This window comes from Cololabis saira, chromosome 5 (assembly GCF_033807715.1).
Source record: "Cololabis saira isolate AMF1-May2022 chromosome 5, fColSai1.1, whole genome shotgun sequence".
Classification (NCBI taxonomy): domain Eukaryota; kingdom Metazoa; phylum Chordata; class Actinopteri; order Beloniformes; family Belonidae; genus Cololabis; species Cololabis saira.
In genome coordinates, this window is record NC_084591.1 from 34,253,424 (window position 1) to 34,262,301 (window position 8,878).

Here is an 8,878-nt window from a genome sequence, read left to right on the forward strand (position 1 = left end):
GGCTACTGGTTGTCATGTATGCATTCTAAGGACAACGGCATCCTGAGGGGGAAATCGTTGTGAAAGGAAGCTGAGAACAAATGACGGGTGGTGCAGGAGAGTCTTCGTGTAAATGAATAATGGGAGTGTGCAGCCACTTGCAGATGACAATCATGCCTTCCAGAGACACAAAAGGAACCCCAGGGACTCAAAAGGTGTCGTGTACAGTTTTTAAAAATGCACCGGAGAGGCGATGAATATAAGACATAAAAGGCTAAGTGAGTACAGGCACAGAAGGGTGTATTATGTGCCACTGAGTGCTGATGAAAGTGCCTGTAAGTCCTTGAGGGTTTGGCAGTAAACACTACAAACAGATGATCCCCAGAGAGCACCATCACCTCCATCCACCGCCCCCCCTTTCTCCTCCTCCTTCTGTCACTGACAAAGTGCTCTTCTGAGAGCGAGCACCATTGAGACCGCGCTAAGGGTGGAGACACAGCACTTCCTTAAAAAAGTCAGACCACATGCCAGTAACCCTGGAATAGATCCACAGCTTCTGCTGACTTGTGCTCTATCAAGTATCGTCAACACCGAGAGAAGTCACAGCTGAAGGTGTGAAGTGGACACCCAACCGCCACATGACACAGTGATATCCAATCAGCGAATACCATTTTGACACATCAGCAGCACCCCGGGGGGTCCGTGCCGACTCAAGTGTCCACAATCCTGCTCAGTGCGCACTAGGTCAGGCCAGAAACACACACCACACACACACACACACATTAACTGGCATGTAGGATGCCCAGGGTGGAGCAGGGCTTCCTGTGAGAAGCAGAGATTAAAGGTCACAAAATGGTGTCAGATTAGACCCGGCTTTGGGTCTCAGAGAACAGTCGGACACATTAGAGGGACATGTTTTCCCATCGCCTCATTCGAGGCGTTCTTGTGAGCCTCGTGAAATCCTCTCCCCTCCGTACACTTACAACGCCTGCGGCACTCAGAGAGAGAGAGAGAGAGAAAGAGGTGAGAGTGAGAAGAGGGAGTGTGTGTGTGAAAGAGAGGATTTCACAAATGCCTTCATAGTTTAAACGGCTGTGCTGTCACTGGAGCACAGCATGAATAATTCAGTGCGACTGCTCCTTCTTCAAACAGACAAATAGAACAGGATTACGCCCCCACAAAACAAACGGTAAACACCACAATCAAAACAACAGAATTAATTAGGTAATTAGGGAAACAAAATAAATGTGAAATAATGATAAACTCTTCTGAGACCACAGCTGCAACTCAGTTACAGTATGCAAATATGCAGATTCAAGAGCTCAGAATACATTTACAGACTCGGAGGATTGTTTGGGATGAATGACACCCACAACCATGTTTTAAAATGATGAGGTTCTCACACGTAATCCACGTCTTTGAGAACACTGCTGATGAGGAATTTTAAATCCTGTCTGCAAGACAGCCTTGCACAAAAATATGTATATGAAGCCACTCAATCATCGGTGCAGAGTTTGCAATATAGCTACTAGAATGCTGCTTCTTTTCTGTCCAGAGTTGATTAAAGAGCACAGATGTGTCGATTGCATAATTGGAGAATGAAAGGCAATCCAGCCCGAGGATTTGTAGTTCCTCTGCAGTCAGGAGCTAAGAAGGCCTTTATCTGCCTCTCAGTCCAGCTGCTAGAGCCTATTTCAGGGCTCTATAGCTGATTAAAAGTGTAAGCAAAGAGAATCCTTCTCATCTCTGAGAAATCCAACCATGAACAAGAAGTGACAAAAGCATGCGGAGAAGCAGGCCCGCAGAGAATTTGGTTTGCCTTGTGATCCAGAAAGGTCGGGGCTAAACTTTCTGCCTGCAGCAATTAATGTTTTCATCTCATGCACAGGAAGTGCAGTTGACGTCCTCGAGGCGGGGGGTGGGGGGTTGGGGGTGGGAAAGGCTTAAGAAAATAATATGAGCTCTCCATTATGAACAAAATTTGAATCACATTTTGAAATTGCAGCCCTTGAACAGCAGTTTAGAGCAGGATGAGGAGGTTGAGGTGCAATGACAGGTTCTCTGGGGTTTATTGAAAGTGATGAATGCTCAGAAGAGAGAATTACTCAGTGTGAATTCATGAATTTGAAAGAGATTATTTAAGCACAGATCTGTCTGAAAGCCCTACAACTCACCACTGATGTAATGTTTTAAGGGCAGAAAACTACTAAGCACCACCAGCAAAAAAAAAGGCCTCCTTCAGCTTCCTGAAAAGCCTTTTTGATGCCCGAACAAATTAGCTCTCTAAATCTAATGCTGCCTCCATCCAAACCAGTTTCATCAGAACTATCAGGACAAGAGAGACACCACATGAGAGACACGGTGCACGTACACCGTGCATCCCGATCTACCCACTTTACAATACAGTCTCTGCAGCAGCAGCAGCCCGACGGACGAGTTAGAGAGTGGATGAATAGAGGGATGAAAAACAGGTCTTTCTGTGGACCAAAGCAACAGGGGTCATAAAATAAGGAACTATCGGTTGCTGTTGTGCCTCAGAGTAAGTACAAATTTTCTGCCAAACCGCCTCTAAACTGCTGGGACTAACTATATTAGCCACAGCTGAATACAAACCCCTGAAGACAACATTAAAGGCTTTGCGAGACAGGCCGAGTCATAGTGGTGCTTTCAAAGGACCACAGTGATGGATCCCTTGTGTCGGAGGAAACAAAAGCAAAAAAAAAATATAAAAAAAAAACAAAAAAACATATATATATATATATATATATATATATATATATATATATATATATATATGACTAATAAATGAACATGAGACGCAGGGAAAAAGAAAATCTGGGGCGAAAAGATTGTGGCGTGCATCTTTCATTGCGAGTCAAATGGAATAGTGAATGAGGAGCCGCTGCCGCTGTCCTGCTGGGGCAGGGCAGCTGTTTTTCTTCGGCAGCAAATCCCCATCTCTGCCAGCACTCATTTACTGATCTCATTAATATCCCGGCTCTGAGGAGGAGAGAGACAGCAGCCGTGAAAAGACAGCAGCCGTGAAACAGCCTCCCCCATCTCCTCCACCTTCTCCCTCCATCCTCCTCCTCGCGCCTGTTCCACTGGGTCCCCCTCCCTCGCCTCTCATCTCCGCCTCTCTGTAGTTCAGTAATTGGGCTCAGCTCATTGTTATTCAAAACCCTGTAGAACCAATTAGCTGCAGACCTCCTGACCCTGGCTTGCTATGTAATGGTGCAAGCTAAAGACTCTAAGTGAGAAAGCCAAGAGCAAAGGTTTTAAATTCCTTTAGTTCCTGATTAATAATCCTGTCAGGGCGATCAGAGACATTAAAGAGAAACTCTGGTTCAGCTCTTGCTTTTATGGTGTCTCCTTCATTTCTAGGCTGTCCATTAAAGCTTAATGATGCCAGGGGTCGCTCTCTCTCCTCTGTCTTGTCAGATAAATGTACAGTTAACAGGATAATGAGGATTCCTGATCCTCCACCAATCTGGGACAGAACAGCACTGTGAACCCTCAGGGAGGAAGTAGGGCAGAGGAGGAGGATGAAAAAGGGGGGGCAGCCACGGCCAGCAGAGGCAGTGGTGGTGTGGATGGTGGACGAGATGTCCGGCTGCCCCCGAGGAGAGAGATGAAAGCATCAGAGCAGATAGAACCTGGGTGGAAGGCAGAGATGAGAGGGATGCAGATAACACCCTCATGCAACATTGATGAGGAGAGTGGAGGTAAAGGAAGAAAAGTGGGAAAGGCTGCAGAATCAGCCTCCTGCTACAAGTGATTTAGTAGGGACACGAGGGTGCAGTTGTGCCCGTAAAACACTAGTCTTCACAAGAGGAAATAACAAAGCTACCCAGGAGGATTGTTTATTTACACTGGTTGGCAACATGCATTTGACGGATTGTCGTCAAGCCACCTCACAAATGATTCATTTCAGTTTTATCTCATCAATCTTTGTCCAATTTTTCTATAATTACAAATCAAAAAGACATTGTTGGAAAATTGTGGATAAAAAAAATGGATAACAAAAACACAAAGTGAGATTTAGTGTCGCGGCGGAAGAAAGGCTTTGAGGATCTGCTTCATGCGGCCGACGGTAACAGAGGCGGAGGCCGACGAATTCTGGACGACCGGTGTGTACCATTCTTGTAAAAAGTTGTGAGCGTTATAAAACACGCTCATAAGTTAGTTACGTGATTGTCATGGAAGGATTCATCTCCTGCTGATGCAGATATAAGCAGGACTGAGAGCCGAAACAAATGACATGCATGTGGAAGAGATCCTTTTGTTACGCATTCAAGACATTTCAATGCACACGAGAGGTTCTCCTTGAGCGGTGATGAATGGCATCTGTCCCATATGAGTTAATTTTACTCTTGAGGTTGATTCATGTTCACTCACATAGATTTGTGTTTTGACGGTTTGGGGGTAGGGACCAACGAGTGGATGAAACAGGTCATGGTTGGTCCTTTTAAGTGTGATCACAAGAAAATGTGTATGTCCACATTCACTTTGACTGAGAGCTTCTAGCAGGACCTCAAAGCTGCAAACACCTCTTTAAGGATAAACTACAGCAGTAAATCGTGAGCTGGTCAAAGCACTTATTGGTCTCCATCCCCAAGATATCAAAAAGCATGACTCTAGGCAGCCGTGGCCAGACAGAAACCTGCCCGTACGTTTACATGCACTAACAGAAAGTGGAACTGTTGGCTTAATTCAGTGTTTCTCAATCCTGTTCCTTGAGCCCCCCCCTGTCCTGCATGTTTTAGATGCTACCCTGCTTCAGCACACCGTGATACAAGTACCTGTGTCATCAACAGAGGTGTGCAGACCTTGGTGACAAGCTAATGAGGACCATTAATTAGAATCAGGTGTGTTGGTGCAGGGAAACATCTGAAACATGCTGGACAGGGGCCCACGAGGACCAAGATTGAGAAACACTGCCAAGTGATAGACATTTTAAAAGCTAACTATAGGCCTACACCTTAGTCTGGGCTAAATTGAAGCTCTCTTACCATTTACAGAGCCGCTGCATCGTTAGCATCCATATTTTCGCATGTTGTTGTCCTCCTTTTGCGCTTGTTTACTAATTGTACCGGAAGAACAGCAACGTGAAAGTTTGTTTAGCGCCACCTAGCGCTCACTCTCACTCAATAATCGATTGTCTTCTTGCGTACGTATACTCAGAGTTCTCTTAAACTCTAACTTAATCCTTAGCTAGATTATAACCAATAGCTTGATTTAGATGTGCATGTAACCGCAATGTGGGCGAGCCTGATACAGTAGTTTACTAAGGCATCGACTGTGGGACTCAGAAAGACTACAGAGGACATTTGACTGCTTTGGTGGATACGCCTGTGCATCGTTGAGTCAGGGGATCATGCCTCTGGCATTGGAAAACTGGGATGGGAGCCTTCTTTTCCAAAGGGTATGTTTCAGCAACAAGGGAAACACACTTCTCTTCATCCTGTGTACTGCAAGGGTTTGACAAGGAGTCCAGCAGATCCACTCAGACTCAGGTGAAACAATGCCGTTCTTGTTCAGGACCAGCCCTTTATCCTTGCCAGGGCACTGGGGGCACCTGTGAGTTTGCAAAACAGTCTAAATGTGTCTGGTTAACTATGACAAGGCTTCCAGCCATGTCCCTGGTGGCCTGTGAGAAATGCTCTGGGAGTATAGGGTAGGAAGCAGTTTGCTATGGGCCATTCAGTCCCTGTTCAACCGGAACGACAGCTTGAGTCTGATTGCCAACAGTAAATCAGACTCTTTACCAGTGAGTGGTGGATTGTTGACACTACCCTTTTTTGCTGGTTCTGTTTATAACCTAGAGAGACGTTGGACTGCATTCGTTATTTTTTGCCGATGATGTGGTCCTTTTGGTTCCTACAAAGAGGAGATTTCTCGTCTGCACTTTGAGGGCTTGCAGCCAGGATGAAAATCATCACCTCCAAGTCCCAGTCAAGGATCTTGTTCACCAGGGGGAGTAGATCAGAGCAGGACACTCACAAGCATATTGGGAAAACGTTCACAGTAATCTAGATCAGGGGTCGGCAACCCAAAATGTTGAAAGAGCCATATTGGACCAAAAACGCAAAAATCTAATATGTCTGGAGCCGCAAAAAATGAAAAGTCTTGTATAAGCCTTAGAAGGAATTTTTTTCATTATGCACTTCGAGAAAAAAGTCCAGATGTCGAGAAAAAAGTGAAAATTTCGAGAAAAAAGTAAAAAAATGTCAAGGTTATTGTTGAAGTACAATCTTGAGAAAAAAGACGAAATGTCCAGAAAAGTCAAAATTTCGAGAAAAAAGTCGAAATGACGAGATTAAAAAGGAAGGAAAAAGGATGAAAAAAAGAGAAAAAAGGAGAAAAAAAGAAGAAAAAAAGGAAAAAAAAGGTCAAACATTTTTGAAAAAGCTCCAGGAGCCACTAGGGCGGCGCTAAAGAGCCGCGGGTTGCTGATCCCTGATCTAGATGGTACAGTTGTCGTGGGGGAAGACGGAGCCCATCTGAAAGGCAAAGCTGCGTTTTTGTCCCGACTCTCCCTTTTGATCTGGAGCTGTGGGTAGTAACTGAAGGAACAAGAGCACGAACACCAGCAGCCAAAACCAACCTGACGTTATTGTTTGAGCTCTCGTCTCCTCAGATAGACATCAGGAGCATTCTGGCCAGTGTGAGATTCCTTCAGCGCGAACACACCATTATCAAGGTTCAGTGCCTTGTTTCCTACATTTTGATAAGTTATCAGCCATTTGTCTAGGGTTTTTTTTGTCATTATTTTTATTCAGAGAGAGGTTTGGCTTATGCGTGTCACTCCCATAATGACTTGACCGGTGAAGTACTTTGGCACTGTGCTGATGATTGTCTTTCTGTCAGCTTATGCCGCCACCACAGACGAGCTATGGATTGCATTACATTCATTCTGGCAGAGACTGTTTGACGTGTGAACTGGGGAAACGGGAGATTGATCCAGCAACCTTCCTGCTGAAGGACAACCGACCAACCTCTTCTCATTCATGGTGACCACTGGCTTGTGGGTTACATTTCTGACATGATCCCGTCTCACACGTCTACAGCCAGGTCTCTTCACCTTGTGGCTTGCTTTTCACGACCATCGCTGTGTTTCCTCTTCATGTCCTGCAAATTAGATCAAGCTGGTGACTTCAGTCCAATAAGAAATGATCGGAGCTACAATAAAAGGTCTGAACATCAATATCTTATAAAACCATCCAGTGTTTTTTTCTTAATAGATAAAGAAAATATTCCCAGCATTGGCCTTGGCTAGGGAGAAACTTTGTGATGAGATAAAAATGAACAATGAAATGAGTCTGTTTGAAACTGAGTCTGAATCCTGACGTGAAGTAAAAAGTTTCAAAGCTTCTGAAAACTCTCCATCAGCACAGTATATCAGTAAATTGATTATGTTTGAGTAACAGATCAACGTGTCACATGGAGAGGTTATATTCAGTTACAACAAGACTTTTGTGTGGGAAATATGTCTCTCACAGTGAAGAGAACAGTATCCCCCACTTTCAGACAGGTTTTAGGATCTAATGTATTTGCTCCTATTCATATCCATTGATTTAACTGGTTTGGTTCAGTCTAATCGGTTTCTCAAATATCTCTGTGTTGGTGACATAACGGAAAGAGTGAGTACCAGAAAAGAAAACTCACCATAAAGCCACAAAAATGACTCCAGATGAAGGTTGACATTAACTTTGTGTATAAAACATCAGCCCATCATTATCAGCTTTAAAAGTGATGGTATGCAGGTTATGTGATGGGGGGGTGGGGTTCTTGACATGAGGATATCAATCTGAATCCTTCTTAAAGTTGTAAACAGAGGAGATAGAAGTGAAGGGTCCAAAGGTAAAACTTGCAAAGACTAATCGACATCATGACAAGAAACAAGGAGCAGATATCCGGTCTTCGCTCTCCCGCCGCCTGATGCCGGCTCCCCCGCCGCAGCGGTCGCCCCAGCTGATCCGGTCTCCGCTCTCCCGCCGCCTGATGCCGGCTCCCCCGCCGCAGCGGTCGCCCCAGCTGATCCGGTCTCCACTCTCCCGCCGCCTGATGCCGGCTCCCCCGCCGCAGCGGTCGCCCCAGCTGATCGGACAGCCCCTGTCACTCCGCCCCACACTGTTGCTGTCCCCACAGCTACATCCAGGCTAGCCTCCTCAGTCTCTGCTTCACACCCGGATCCCCTGGCTGGAGACACATGGCTCTTGCAGGGGGCCAAGCCGAAGCCAAAATGGGTGACTAAAAGCCGAATTTCAGAGGCAACTTTCACCCTTAACCCGAACCCGAGGCTCGGGTCCCTCACGTCCACCCCTATCCAAACGGCACGGCCCACAGTCAATGGGAAAAAGCGAGGAACACCCAACCCGCCCCCCTCCTCCCCCCCTCCCCCCTGCGAGCTCCAGCTGGGAAACAAATACAACATCCTGAGCCTTGAGGATTTCCCTCAACCTGTCCATCCTCCTCCAGCCAGCCCCGTCACAGCCTCGCTGCCAGCAGCCCGAGGGGGTCGTGGGTCTGCTTCGGGTCCTCCATCGTCCCGGTCTGTGACCACCTCCTCCTCCCGTCGCAAAATTGTGAAGGAAGCTGCTCTCAGGGCGCGACGCTCCAGTGATCTACCCCGCTGCAAAGTGGCCGCAGCTGCACCTACAACCTCGTCAAGGTCCCCTCCAACAGAGGACCAGTGCCTGCCGCCCCGCCCCCCTCCCCCCCTGTTTCCCCCAACCACCGCTATAGTGGGGGACTCCATAATCAGGAAAACGCGATTTTTCAACGCCTCCACGCACTGTTTTCCAGGGGCCACAGTCACAAAAATGATCGAAATACTTCCAGGTTTACTCCAAACACTTCCCCACTCGATTAATCGTATCATCCTGCACCTTGGGAC